Raw genomic sequence first — 14,903 nt, forward strand, 5'->3', positions numbered from 1 at the left:
CTGGAGCAAATGGCCCTCTGTGTGCACGGAGCTGACTCGGACCCCAGCTTCCTGGTCTGGCAAATGGGCCAGGAGAGACCCCTTTGCAGGCTGTGTGATTGCTTTGGGGGGATGAGGCAGGGACTGTTCCAGGCACAGAGCACGTGCTCACGATCAGGGAACAGAACCTCAGAGGGGTTAAGGCACTGACCGGTGAGTGGAGGCGAGGGGGGCCCAGCCCCACGTCCGAGCTCTGGCCACTCCCTGGCCGCAGTGCTCTGTTTGCCTCTCGGGTCTGTGGGCTCAGGCAGAGGTGCTTTGCACACCGTGAGAGGTTCCCGCTCTCAGCTGCCGCAGGGGCCGAGGTGCCCTCAGAGGTCCGCCCTCCTGTGGCCCTGCAGGGAGTGGCGGCTGCCCAGGCCCTAGCTGAGTCCCCCGAGCCCCTCCCTGCGGGGTAAGCTCACTCCCACGCCTGGTTGGTGGGTGGGCTCCCGGCCCTTTTGCCTTGCGTGGATTCAAAGCAGCTCAGAAGGGCCTTTGCCATGGCTGCGTGGACCCCTGCCTGGGCCTGCCGCCCTCGCCCTCCCTGTAAGGCCCTGTGTGCGGGCCCCGGGCTCAGAGCCAGGAGCCTGGTCAGACACCATCTCCGAGGCAGTTCTCGCCGCTGGCAGCAGGAGCTCAGAGCCTGGGGCTCGGGGGCTCAGGGCAGGGCAGGTGCCCTGGTGGGGAAAGCAGAGACGGCTCTGTGCTAGCGTCCGAGGGCTCTGACCTCTGGGGGGCTGGGGGCTCCCCGAGGAGGTGACCCTGGCTCAGACCCCAAAGTCGCAGAGGAGTCGCTCAGGGCCTGGAGCCACCTCTCAGGGATGTCCTCCCTGGATGGTCCCCACCAGCAGAGGGAACACACGCACCCAGGCCCAGCGGAAGACTCTTGGGGCTGCGCTTCGGGCCGTGATGGAGCAGAGAGTGGAGGAGGCCGGGAGCCGGGGGGCCTCCGCTGGCCCAGGCAGGGGGTGTGGACTCTTGCCAAGGAGAACGGGGCCGCGGAGAGGGTTTTAAGAGGAAAAGGCTACATCAGAGTTGTGTTCTGGAAAGTTCTCTGACTGCAGGGTGGAGAATTGCTCAGAGAGGCAAGAGCAGGTGTGGGGAACGAAGAGGCCAGAATGGGGATGGAGGTGGGAATGGGGAGGCAGGGGCTGGGGTCAGCCTGGACTTGCCAGGAGCCCAGGGCCCAGCCAGGAAGCCGACCCGCCCGTTATGCACCCTCGTCACGGACGCTGTCCACTGCACGATGTGAGTCCGGGGCCCGGCACCTCGCAGGGCCCCCAGCAGCCAGGGGGGGAAGTGCTGTCTCCCCTCCTGTCCACAGATGGGGGAGCGAGGTTCCCCACCGCGGGGGGCCCTCGACCCACCCAGGGTGGGTCTATATTCTGTTCTCCACACAAGCACCCCCTTCTCACATCCTCCTACACAGCCACCTCCTGGTCCCCATTTGCCTGGCCCTTGGCATTTCATCAGCTGTGTCCTGTGAGGAGTCAAAGGCCTGTGCCCCCGTTTCACAGGTGAGAGCACCAAGGCCCTGAGAGGGGAGCGCAGACCCCTGCATCTCCCTACAGAGTCTCTCCCGACTGGTCCTCCCCGCACGGCACCCACCACCACTAAGGGATCAGATGCGAACACACTCTGCCTCCGATAAGCAGGGCTCCTGCTCTTTCAAAGGTCCTGGCCACGGGACACGTCCACATGGCCCCATCCTCTCACCCACGCCACACACAGAAACTGAGGGTGACACCAGGAGGATGTGGTGCGTGGGGACTGGAACCTGGGTGGTCCTAAACCCCTCTCCGCCTGGCCCCGAGGACAGCTGCACGTGGAGGACCACAAAAATCTGCCGCTTAACAAATAAACAGGAAGATAAATCAACTATACTTCAATTTATAAGAAGGAAGTCACAGAAGAATTCACGAAGTGAAAACAAAAATCTGTCACTAATTATAGGGAATGTGTCTTAGCCTTGTGAATAAATACATGAATTAATCTCTTAAAAAATAAAACTAAAAAATAAATAAATGAGAAGAACTTAACAGCAGTGGAAGGAGAAGGTGGGCCCTAAATTCGCACAGGCTTCGTGGTGGGATGCCTATTTTTATGCTTATTAGTATTCCTGAAAAGTAAACCAGATGCTATTTTAGGGCAAAAACCTTCAGCTCTGTTTTCTTCACCTCTCAGAGCAGTGGCGTGGGTCTGGGTGGGACAGCATCCAAGCAGGGCCCTGTTCCTTGAGACAGCCATGCTTAATTTTTATTCATTTATTTTTTGCGGTACATGGGCCTCTCACTGTTGCGGCCTCTCCTGTTGCGGAGCACAGGCTCCGGACGCGCAGGCTCAGCAGCCATGGGTCACAGGCCCAGCCGCTCCACGGCATGTGGGGTTTTCCCTGACCGGAGCATGAACCCGTGTCCCCTGCATCGGCAGGCGGACTCTCAACCACTGCGCCACCAGGGAAGCCCAACCGTGCTTAATTTTTAAGAAGCTCCTGTCCTGTGGTCATCATCTTCACCCTGGTCCTCATATTAGTGTCCCAGGGCTGCTGTAACAAATGACCACAAACCGGGTGATTAAAACAACAGAAGTGTATTCTCTGAAAGCCAGGTGCCAGAGCTGCCCTCCCTCTGGAGGCTCCAGGGAAGGGTCTCCTGCTGGCCTCTTCCAGCATCTCGGGGCTTCCAGCATTCCTTGGCTTGTGGCCACATCACTCCAGTTTTGGCCGTCATCTTCACGTGGCTCCTCCTGTGTGTCTGTTCTTTAATCTCCCTCAGCCTCCCTCTCTTATAAGGATCCCCGTGATGGCGTTTAGGTCCCATCTGGGTAATCCAGAATGCTCTCCTGCTCTCAAGATTCTTAACTTCATTACATCTGCAAAGACTTCTTTTGCAAGTAAGGTCACATTCACAGGGGCCACCATTCCACCCTCCGCCATCCGGAACACAATAAAAGAGGCCTCCGTGCCTGGAGTTTCAGGTACTCCCCAGCTCGGAGACTGAGAAGACACTGCAGCCAGCATGGGTTGGAATGCCGGGCCAGTGGCGCAAGAGCAGAGAACCCACTACATTTCCCTGCGTCCCGAGGGTAAGGTCCCCAACGGCAGGGGACAAGGCCAGGGACAAGGCAGCTGGTGAGAGGACACGCATCTCAGTGGAGCCGTGCCTGCGGCGGCACAGTGCCCAGGGGTGCCAAACACCGCCTGGGGTTGTTGTTTTTTCCAGTAGGGGTTAGTTTTATTTGTTTTCATTTTTAGTATGAAACCAATATTTTGAATGGAAATAGCTCCCAGATTAGATTTTCTTCCATAAGAGGAAATAGAAGAGAATATAGAATTTAAAATGAGTGTCCCAAAGTGGAGTTCAACCCAGACACCGAGTTCATTCATTCCTCCGAATCTTTGAGCTCAGTCCCTGAGCTGAGCAGCTGTGGAGCCGCAAGTGACTCCGGGTTCCTGCAGAGGGGGAGGAGGACGAGGATGGCAATGTTGGCTGGAAGGGACATGGCAGCTGCGTGACCTTTAACCCTCACTCCTGCCGTGACACAAAGAGCATCTGCGATTCGCAGGTAAGGATTCAGACTCAGAGCATTTAGAAATGGGGGCCAGCGCTGTCAAGTCTCCAAGTGGAGAAGCCAGGATCCCACCCATCCACCCCAGGGCACACGCCCTTTCCCTGCTGCCCTCCAGCAGAAACAGTGCCAAGCAGACCCACACTGACTCTCAGGGCCCGATGCGGGGACCAGGGCACCGAGAAGGAGGGTGTGCAGAGCTGACACTGGGGACCCCGGACAGGTCTGGCTGTGGGATACTGACAATGACTCCCAAAGACACGCCCACACTCTGATCCCCAGAACCTGCAACTGTGACCTTATTTGGGAAAAGAATCTGTGCAGATGTGCTTAAGTTAAGGACCTTGAGATAAGGAGATCATCTTGGTTTACCCCTAAAGCCCATTGAAATTGTCCTTAGAAGAGGAAGACAGAGGGAGGTTAAAAACAGACGCACAGAAGAGGAGAGATGGGAAGACGAGGCTGGGTCTGGAGTGACCCACCAGAGCTGGAAGGGACAAGGGAGGTCCCTCCCCTGGAACCTCCAGGAGGAGCGCGGCCCTGCAGACCCCGTGGTCCTGGACTTCTGGGCTCCAGAACAGGGAGAGGGTGAAGCTCTGTGTGTTAGCCACCTGGCTTGTGGTCATTTGCTCTAAGAGCCACCAAACACTAATATGCTGTTCTTCTGAGACCTCCAGAGGGTGGGGCACCTGGAGGGGGACCCGGAGGGAGGTGGGACGTATCAGGAGACAGGTCCGTCTTGAGCCCAGGCCCCTTAGCTGACATGGCCCAGTGGCACCTGTCCCCTCGCTGGGCCAAGGGGGTGGTTCTGGGAAAAGGCGTCGGGCCTGGGGCAGCCCTAGATGGGCTGAGGGGGCTGCCGCTCCGGGCTGGGTTCCGAGAGGCGGGGGTGGGCCTAACTCCAGTGACAAGCGTCCTTATAAGAGATGCAAGGAGGGGAGACATGAGGAGAAGAGGAGAGGCCACGTGACCACAGACGCAGAGACAAGGGCGATGTGGCCACCAGCCCGGGGCCGCCTGGAGCCACCAGTAACTGGAAGAGGCAGGAAGCCCCCTCCCCTAGAGACTCCTGCCCCTGCCACACCTTGGTTTCAGACTTCTGACCTCCAGAACCGGGAGATGATAAAGTTCTGTATTTCGAAGCTCCCCTCCACGTCCCCCGCCTCTGGTGCCTTGTTACAGCAGCTGCAAGAAGCGAATAAACTGGGCAAGCCAGGCTCCCCATATGTCCTCGTCAGAGACCCAACGCTCAAAGATGTGGGAGACCAGCTGGTTCCCACCCGACCCGGGGGCCGTGGGGCCCCCCCGCCCGGGTGCGCGGCCCATCGGTGGTACCTCCGTCTCACCAAGCTGCCCGAGCTCGGAAAACGCTGGCTCTGCAGCTGAGCTTGCCAGCAGCATCCGCTCCGCACTCACGTCCCACCTCGCAGCCCAGGAAAATGCAGATATGGTGCCAAGGAAAATGAGACAGAATGTGTCGGGCGCTAATGAGCCCCTGGGCTTGGACATCTCCGGGCCGCGCCCCCCCGTGGGGCACTTCCATTCTCCAGCGCACCCCGCCAAGGCCACTGCCCGCTTTGGAATTTCCCCTTTGAAGCCCGTGGGCCTGTGCCAGTTGGGAACTCGGGATCCAGCTTCTTGTGGGAGAGCAAACGCGGCACGCCGACAGCAAATACTGGCGTCGACTGAGTTCTTTTTATTTTTGTCAACAAGGAGATTTGTTTTAATGGGATCCAGGAGCACCGAAGCTGCAGATTTTCCACTCCTGCAGGTCTGAACAGCAGTGGCCTGGCTTCCCACCCCAGGCAGGACAGCTGCGAATTCTGTGGGCAGAGGGGGAGGGGGGGGACGGCATCCTGGAGAGAAGGGACCTCAGCTCCTCTCTGTCCCTCGCTCCCTGCGGCGGGCTCCCAATGCCACCCCCAGGCTGCTGCCCCCTCACTGCACTGACCACAGGGACAGATGCTGACTTTTGTCCCCGGCTCGTGACAGGGAGGCACCAGGAACAGATGTGCTCCGAGCGAGCGGACCGCACGTCTTGGTCAAGATACCCAGCCTCTCTGTGCTTCAGTTTCCTCATCTGTACAATGGGAACCTCACAGGCTTTCATGAGGATTCAGCGGGATGAGACACGCCCTCCTGGCCAGGTGGCAGAAGTGCTTGGTCCACGTCTACTAATGTCAATCAGACTTTGGTCTGGATTGGGGAGAGTCAAACTGGCGAGACCTTGGTGGTACATATGTTTCTAAACTGGCCAGCGTGCAAACTTCAGACACTCCAAGGTGTAGCCATTAGAATAATTCCCGGGATGGTAGGAGCCTCTGCCCCACCGTCCCGGGGGCCAGGCCGCACAGACTGCCCCTCTCCTTTACCTCTGCAGACCCTGGAAGATCTCATCTTCACCCTGACTGTTTCCCCTGAGGCCTGTCCACTTGTCAGATGTTAGCAGAGGTGGGCCTGGAGCTGGCTCGTACCAGCTCACAACAGCCAGTCGTGTACTTCTTAAAATCAGCCATGGTGGGACTATTTACACCGCAGAAATTGGCAAACGCTACAAAGCTAGGCCTTTTCCTTAAAGACTCGGTCATTAAACGTTTACCAGCACCCCACTGGTTTCACCCTAAGTGGCCCTCTGACCCTGATCTACTTCCTGGAGTCCCGGGTGGGGGCCAGCATCTTCCCCTGAACCCTTTCGGTGATGTCTCAGGGCTTCAGGGGAGAATGGGAAGGCGGATCTTCCCCTCTTCCATTTGTAAATCTCAGATTTCCTGTGGGGTAGCCACCTACTTTCCTAAGAAGCTGTCTTTTCTAAACAGCTGTCCTCAGATATTTGAAGGGCTGTCATGTGGAAAAGGAGTCATTCCATATGGGCCCTGAGGACAGCAGAAACACCACAGAGCAGATACTTGGGAGAATGGTTTGCCTTTCGCTCCAGATGTGCCTTAGAGCCACAGGGAGCCTTCCCAGGGTTTATCTTGTCTGAGGGCCCCTCAAAACTCAGCTCATTTCCAGAGCGAGGAGATGCTTTCATTGTAAATGAATCCCTCCCATGCCCACTTAGTAGGTGCACCTAACTCCCCCCGTTGGTATGACCTGGATGTCTTCCCAGGAAATGGTGACACACACACAGCTGTTTGCACAGGCCTGGCCTGTAGCAAGAATTCACTGCATGGTGACCCAGAGGCCCCTTATTTGCATCAAATCACGGAACGTCAAAGCTGGGTGGGCTCTCGGAGGTGGGCTAAGTGCCAACACTGTCACTCCACAAACACCCGAGGAAGACAATGTCTCCATCATAGACCCTGAAGCAGGTGCCCTGGAACAATGAGTTCCCGGTCCCCCGCCCTGGTGGGGGCTGGGGCTGCATCTCCCAGCAGCTGAATGGCTGGCTTTCTTTCAGACCATCAGCTGGACACCCCAGATACAAAGTATGTTGTCTTGTTTTGTTTCCTTTTTAAACAAATATAATTGATCACAATAGATTTTTATGTTTTTTTTTATATTTATTCCTTCTTTTTTTTTTTTTTTTGGCCATGCCATGCGGCATATGCAGGATCTTCGTTCCCCGACCAGAGATCGAACCTGTGCCCCCCGCAGTGGAAGTGCGGAGTCTTAACCGTGGGACCCCCAGGGAAGTCCCCACAGTAGATTTAAAATTGGGTTGACTAATGGTCTTTGGGGGGCCGGGAAGGGAGTGATTGCATTTTCCTCACATCAATCTTCAGTTAGTGTCACGGGAAAAGGATGGGTATTATCCAATGAATGATAAGTATTTCCTTCCATTTGCTTGTCGTTTACACTTTAGGCCATGCTTTCAAACACATCCTTTCTTTTGTCCCCCACGAGAAGCTCACGAGAAGCTCACGAGAAGTATAAGGAAACTGTGGAAGCCAAGTCTTGCCTCAAATCATAGCACTGTGTGTGGCAAAGCCCAGGTGAGAGCTCTGGGCCCCTGGTCACCGGTTCAGCCTTTGTTCCCATGTGGAATGGCTACATCCAAGATACAAAAATGACAGCGTTGTCCAAAGAATAGGTCCCAAGAACTGAGTGCCTGGTGCCTGACAGGCACTCTGGGGGTACCTGAGACACAAAACCATATTTTATCCTTGCAGAAAATCCCAGAACACGGATGCCGTACCTTTGCTTCGTAGATGAAACCTGAGGCTTAGAGAAGGGAAAGGAACATCCGGGCTGGAATTTGGGCCGAGTCTCTCCAGCGCCACAGCTGTGCTTCGAGGCTCCGTCCTCACACCCCAATGCCCTCATCGCTTAGGACCCCACTAGTTCCCTCCTCTGCTGAGATGACTTGTTGGCCTGAGCCGGGGCCAGGGGAAACCGTGCTGCTTGATCAGAAGGAAGATGTAGGCTTCTGTGCCCATGCCCACAGCAGTGTGTGAGAGGCTGCTGGGTCTGTCTGAGAAAGTGTTGGCTTTAAAGGCAGGAGGGTCTGTGGGGTTGACCCACTGCCTGATCTAAATAGCTGGGCTGCTCTTCATCCTCTTCTCTGGGATGAGCCTCACGGCTCCAGAAAGACTGAACCACCCACCGCAGCACACAGGCCGAGTGAGTCCATTGGCAGGAAGGCGTCAGTCACCCTCAGTGATGAGCAGTTGTGCTGGGGTGGGAGAGGATGTGTGGGTGGGGAGGTGGTGTTGGAGGCACCGAGACGGCACCCATCCTCTGCAGAGTATGGGGACGTCCACAGACACGTCTCACGCCCCAGCCCCATGGGCAGGCCGGCTGGTGACTAACGAGCTCGGGGTCATGCAGATCGTAAGGTAGGTGGACCCTGAGCTGGGAGAGCCTGGTTCAGGGTACTGTAGGATACAGGATACAGAGTCAAGTTGAGCAGAAGGCCAGAAGGTAAGCCTGGCATTGGCCTTTCTGAGCCCATGTAGTGGTTGCAATAGGGCTTCTGGAATACCATGGAGGCTTCTGGGAAGTTCACAGTTCCTTTGTGCATAGATGCTGCATGAGGTAGACCAGATGTCCCGATGATGCTTCGGTTTCATTCTTTCCCATGGGGTTTAGAGATTCCTTTTCTTTTCTTTTTTCTTTTGTTCTTTTTTCCCCCCAAAGTTCTGAAGGCTCTCTCTGAGAGAATTGGAAGGCCCAAACGTAAAAGAGCTGACTCTTTTATTCCTACATCACAGTGAAAATCTTCGAACGGTTTGAGAGACAGACTGACAAACTCCTGCCTGGAAATCCTGGCCAGTCTCACACCGCTGAGCGATTTACTGGCCCCTCTGAACTAAGCTTCTGCCTCCTGGGTTCTGGTGATGAAAAGGGATAATGTACACGATAAGCTCCTCTGCTGCTACCGAGCACAGAGCATGCTCTCTGCAGGTCTCGGCTGTACAATTCATACCTGACCTTTGTCTGGTGCTGCATGGCTGTGGGCCTGACCAGCTCGACGGTTCCAGAACCGTGCTGTACATCGTCCTAGCCGCTAGCCACACAGGACCATTTAAATATCAACTTAAAATCCATTAACATCGAATAAAATGGAAGAGTCAGCTCCTCAGTGGCACTAGACACATCGCAAGCGTCCGACGGCCACAGGTAACTCGCGGTCCCAAATTGCAGATATAGAACGTTCCCATCAGGGCACCGAATCCTTTTGGACTTCAGACAGCGCCGGTCCAGAACCTCAACAGGCCCACCATCAGCCAGGACATGGGTTGAAAACTCTGATCTACTCCACGCCTGGAGAAGCTGCTCAGAGGAGCCCAGGATTTGCACGTGTAAGAAGCTGTCGGGTGATTCTGCTAGGCACCCTTCTAAACTAGGAGCATCCCTTCGTACCCACGAGGCCGCTGAGGCCCAGCATCTTGACCAAACCCCATAGCTAGCGGAAGGGCTACCCATCCTTGGGCTTTTGCTCCAGGGGCTCTCTCATGTGTGTCCCTCATCAGCTGAGTGGCCCGGTTGGCCCCAAAGCCTCAGTCCAACCTCCATCTGCATCTCCAAGGCCTCCATGTCTGCGGGTGAAAGGGACTCACACCCTCGGCTCCCTTGGCCTCTCCAGATTGTGGTCTGCCACGCTCCGGGCACACAGTGATAGAACTACTCATCTCATCATTAAAACCAGTGGCTCAAAAACACTATAATTGTCGTAGAGCTCGTGTGTGAACCCAATCCACTGAAAAAGTATCGTCCACCCTCCAGAATGTTTTAATGGAAACAGCTTTCCAAAGGAGAGAGAACAGGCCAGCAAGCCGAGAACTAGTTTCTTGAAAATGATTCATACGGTGCTGGCCTGAGCCCGGCCCTTGGTCTCCCCACAACCGATGCTGATTTCTGTCTCTTCAGAGTTCGTAAACTCTGCTCTGGGTTCATTCGCGTTCTGGGAAATTCATCAGCGTGACCCAGAGGAGGGTTCTGAATGTCCGTTGCTGCCCCTGCAGCAAGGGCAGCCCTGCCCTTCCTCCCCTCCACCTTCTGCCAGCCGTCACCAAGGAACTGTCCTCCGTTACCTGGAGCCCCCGGAGGCCTCTCGTCCAAAGCCAGCCTCTCTCATGTGACTGCTGGCTGATTCCATGTGATGTCAGATGGCTCCGGGCCCTCATTCCGTCATCAGAGAGCTGAGGCTCGGCGGCCTGGGGCGGGTTTGGCTTGAAGCCCTGACTACAAAGTGGGACAGACCGAGCACAGGCCCTGCCTGTAGGGGCTCCGTCAGCACCTCCCTATGGCGCACCCCAAGAGCTCCATGTTAGAAGCTTGTACAAAGTGGTGTGTAAGCGCGGAGTGTGTGTGATTCTGGGTGGGAAGGAAGACGGAGGGAGGGCGGCTTCCAGAAGGTTCCAGTTGCAGGCGAAGCACAGAGGGCCTTCCAGGGACTCCCGTGAGGCGAGGATGGAGAGGGTGCGGGGCTGTGAACCACAAAAGGCCTTGTCTGCCATCAGTGATGTGGTTTCTGTCCCCCACCTTCAGTGAGATGAACCAAAAGCACAAGCCCGCTTTCTTTTGCACCCCATTCCTCAGCACGGAGCACGGGGCTGGCACACGGGTGCGGAGAGCCACCGTGGAAGGCTCAGGGCTGCCCGACCAAAGCAGAGGGCCCGGCGGGTGCAGCCCATCACATCCCACCCTGAGCGCTCCTGACTCAGCGAGCGGGGTCAGACTCCTGCTCTGCTGGGTTTTCTCAGTTTCTGCTTCTTCCAGTCCCATCTGACCCCTCCCCACTGATGCAGGCCTGGCCCGGTGACGCACACCGTAGCTGGAATCAGGCTTCTTTACAGCAGAATTCACAGCTTCAGCCCTGTCAACATTTGGGGCCAGATAATTCTCTGTTGTAGCCATCCTATGCGCTGCAGGAGTTTAGCATGATGCCTGGCCTCAACTCGCAAATGCCGGTAGCATCCCCCCATCTGCAGTGAAAACAGCATCTCCAGGCCTTGTCGTATGTCCCCTGGGGGCAAAACGGCCCTGGTCGAGAACCACTGATATCCATGGATTTGGGGGTCGTTGGCTGGCGTATCGGACAAGCCACAACCCCCCTCAAGCTGCATGCACAGGTTATCTCACGCACCCAGCTGCTCTTGTGGGGAGAGTAGCCATTACTCTCAGCATATGCTCGTAGGGCCCCCAGCCTTTGGTTGTGCAGAGCACCAGGAACTTTTCCTGCAAAGGGTTAGACAATGAATATTTTTGGCTTTGCAGGCTAGAGGGTGTATGTCGCAGCTACGCAGCTCATGCTTGCAGGGTGAAAGCAACCACAGATAATTATAATTAATGACGGGTGCAGCTGTGTCCCAATGAAGCTTTATTTATGGACCCTGAAGTTCGAATTTTATATAATTTTTACATGACAGAAAAGAGTCTTTTTCCTTCTTTTTTATACCAACCATTGAAATGTGGAAAAACTGTCATTAACCCGTGGGCGGTACAAGCACAGGTGTCCAGTTCTGAAGCCAGAGCGGCATCCCTGATCTTATGACCACGGCCCGCACTTGGCTCATAGGCCCGATCCCAGGAGGGGGCTCAGCCCAGTCGGCCTCTCTCCGGGGACACACTTGAAGCCGGAGAAACCGTTCTCTTCCTGGAAAGAAAGGGAGCGTCTGGTGGTGGGTGGAAAGGGATTGACATTAACAGGAAATTAACCCGTGAGAAAAGTCATCTGCAGTCTCAGGAAAGCCTGTGGGCACTTGGCTTACCAGAGCCCAGAGCCGCTCTGCGGGTCTGGCTCGAGGAATGACAGTTCCATCCCGGGGACAAGCGCGTCCACCAGGGCCTGTCTCAACGGCTGCGCTGTGCTGCCGTAAAGCACAGCGCTGGTCTGAATCACCCTCACCCGGAAGGAGTCCGCCCGCCAAGGACAGGCTGCCCTATTTATAGCCCTCCTGGGCCTTCTCAGGACGGCAATTTCACGCCCATCCATAAATCTCCCCTTCCAAACTGGTACTTGAAAGTCAGCAGAGGGAGGACCAAGAACCACAACTGCCAGCCTCCCCATCTAGGGATAGGGAGGACCCCTGGTGGGCAGCGGCCAGGCTTCATCCGAGGGCAGGACACGTCGGCTGTGGGCGAGCGCGGAGCCCGGGAGGCCGTGTGGGCGACCATCCTCAGAGAGGCCGCCCAGGCAGCCGTGAGTGAGCTCTGCCGGCCAAACCCCGGGGGGATCGCAGGGGCCCAGGATGCCCTGACCGAGCCCCACTGTGTGTGCCGTGCTGGGCGAGGTGCAGGCTGTGTCCCCAGCAGGACACAGAGATATCCAGAGCGACCCCAGCCCGCAGGGTCCACTGGGGCCCTGCTTACGGCTCACGGTGTCCGAGTGCCCACCCTGGACGCTCCACGGACAGGACACTCACCAGGCCTCTTGTCGAGGCTCTGCGTAAGGATGAAGGGCTGGACGCGTCGTAAGACACCTGCAACTCCCCCGGATGCTTGCCTCACGGAGAAGCCTGGGGGCCCGGGAACCCACGTGAGGGGGGCGCCAAGCGCAGAAGGGCACCAGGCGTCAGCTCAGCCTGAACGGAAGTCAGGCCTGGTCCTGTGCCAGCTGCCAGCTGGCTGGGAACCTCGGGCACGCAGGTGAGCTGCTCTGGGCCCTCTTTCTTTCAACTCTAAAAGGGGCGACTGGACGAGATGTGGCTGTGGTTCAGTTACGATATTTCCGCAGGTCCAGGTCCTGCCTCCTGGTGAGCCTGTGCCTGAGGGTCTCCCCAGTGCCCAGAGCCACCCGCTGAGCTGGCACCGGGCTCCTCTGTCCTCCTCCAGGCAGGCTCAGCCCTGGGTCTGGTCTTCACGAAGCAGCGCTTTTCCTAACCCCGCAAGCGTCAAGGGTGATTCTTGACAAGATCTGGGGACAGCCCACAGCTGATAGCGTATCTTTCCATATGGCGTGTTCCCTCCAGCCACACCCACCAGAGGCGCAGCCAGGAGGCTGCTGGTCTCACCGGAGCGGACCCGCATCCGGGCGACGTGGAGGAGAACGTCCTCAGACCCCACACGGATGCTGCCGTGTCCTGTCCAAGCCGATTGCCTCAGTGAGGAACAGAAAAGTCACCACAAACAGTCACCTCTGCATCCCTGGGTGTCCCCCCACCCCAGACCCGCCCTGCAGGACAAAACCCTCGCTCCCTAGCCTGGCGCTCCCGTCCTCTGCCATCCTGACCCAGCTTGGTCTCCAAGGCAGTTACTGAGCTCCTGGGATTTCCAGACATTGCCATTCACCCCCCGGAGCTTCCCAGGGGACAGAGTACAGCCCCACCCGCAAGGAGCCCTGTCTGGCTGAGGAGAGACACGGAGACAGATCATTAGCGTCCACCTTGGGGAAGGCGGAAGGGGCCAGCGGGGCACCCCAGAGACCTGGGTGAACCCCGGCTCTGCCGTAGACTGCAGTCTGATGGCCAAGTCCCATCTCTACATCCTCAGAACGCGGTAGAGACAGCAGCGACTCCACAGGGTCGGACCCGAGAATAGCAGACTGGCCGGGGAGCATGCTCGCACCCTGGGCCAGGGAAAGGCCAACACGCAGTGGGGACGCTGGCAGTGGCAGGACGGCAGAGCGGACCCCGACGGCCTCCCCACCCCAAGGGTCTCCTCCGCAGCACAGCTTTCGCGTGTTTTCCTTCCCCAGGCCCTTCTCTGGGAAGATGGTCCGTCCTTCCTGGACCCAGAACCCTCCCCCACACAGCATGACGGACCCCCTCTTCCCTCTGCAAAGGAACCAGGGCCCCTCAGGTACCTCGAGCTGCCCGATGGGCCCAAGCTGCCATGCCGGGCAAGGTGGGCGAGGGGCTTGGTCTCTGCGTGGGAATCACGTGGCCTCCACGTCCACCCTGGTCCCCGGGTTGGGAGGCGGGGGCGGCCAGGAAGGCTGGGCACATCTGTGAGTCCCAGGAGGGGAAATGAAGGAGCCTTGGGACAAACAAATGCTGATGAACTGGAGGAAATGGAAAACATCAAATCTGCTCTCTGGCAGGAGAAGCAAGAGAAGTGCTGAAGGGAGACAGGGAGGGTTCCGGCCCGGCCGTCAGGCTGCGGAGCAGCTGGTCTGAGCATCAGGACGGGGGTCCAGCGCTTGGCATTCCAGGTGGAGAAAACCCACGTGTGCGGACCTGCAGGAAGCTCATAAAAAAGTCACTGTTCTGAGTCGGAGAGAGGAGCAGGAAACAGCCTGAGGGATGCGGGGGCGCTGGAGAGAGGGCTTTGCGGGCAGCCTACAGCACGGCCTTTCCCAGCACACCCGGTCTGGGGACGCCAGTGACCGCAGGGGCAGGGAATGGGGTCTGTTCTCTTCTTTGTCTCCCGAGATCCAGCTCCGTGAACTAGAGATGAGCTCTCTGGGGCAAAGGAGCCTGGACGTGCAGGCCGTTGACAGGGACCTGGAATTCAGAAGGCAGTGAAGCTGGCAGAAGGAAGGGGTAGGAGGGGATGTTGAGTCTGCCCAGAGGTCGGTGTGAAGCAGCACAGGCCTTAGTAAGAAGGAGGCTTCGTCTGCAGCCCCAGAATGCGAGCTAAGAGGTCCGGGAGCCAGGGGAGATGAGGTCTCGGGAGAGAAAGACGCGCCAAGGTGATGCCGCCGAGGGCTGGTTAAGTCGGCAGCTCAGGGGCACCTCCGAGGCCTGGGCCCTTCCCATCTGTCCGTGCAGCCACGCTCGGCCTCAGGCAACCCCCGGCATCTTCACACACCAGTCTCTCTGAGAACTGTTTTAAGAGCTAAGAACTTCTCTCAGGATTACCCCTCCACCCTCACTCTGGCAGAATTCCCCTCCCGGCCCTTCCCACCTCTGTTTCAAGCAGAGAATCACTGTGATTAGCTGAACGTAGAGACGCGTCCCCTCGCTGGGGCCGGGGATCGGGCCACGGTA

Source organism: Stenella coeruleoalba (genome assembly GCF_951394435.1).
Source record: "Stenella coeruleoalba genome assembly, chromosome: 7".
Taxonomy (NCBI): domain Eukaryota; kingdom Metazoa; phylum Chordata; class Mammalia; order Artiodactyla; family Delphinidae; genus Stenella; species Stenella coeruleoalba.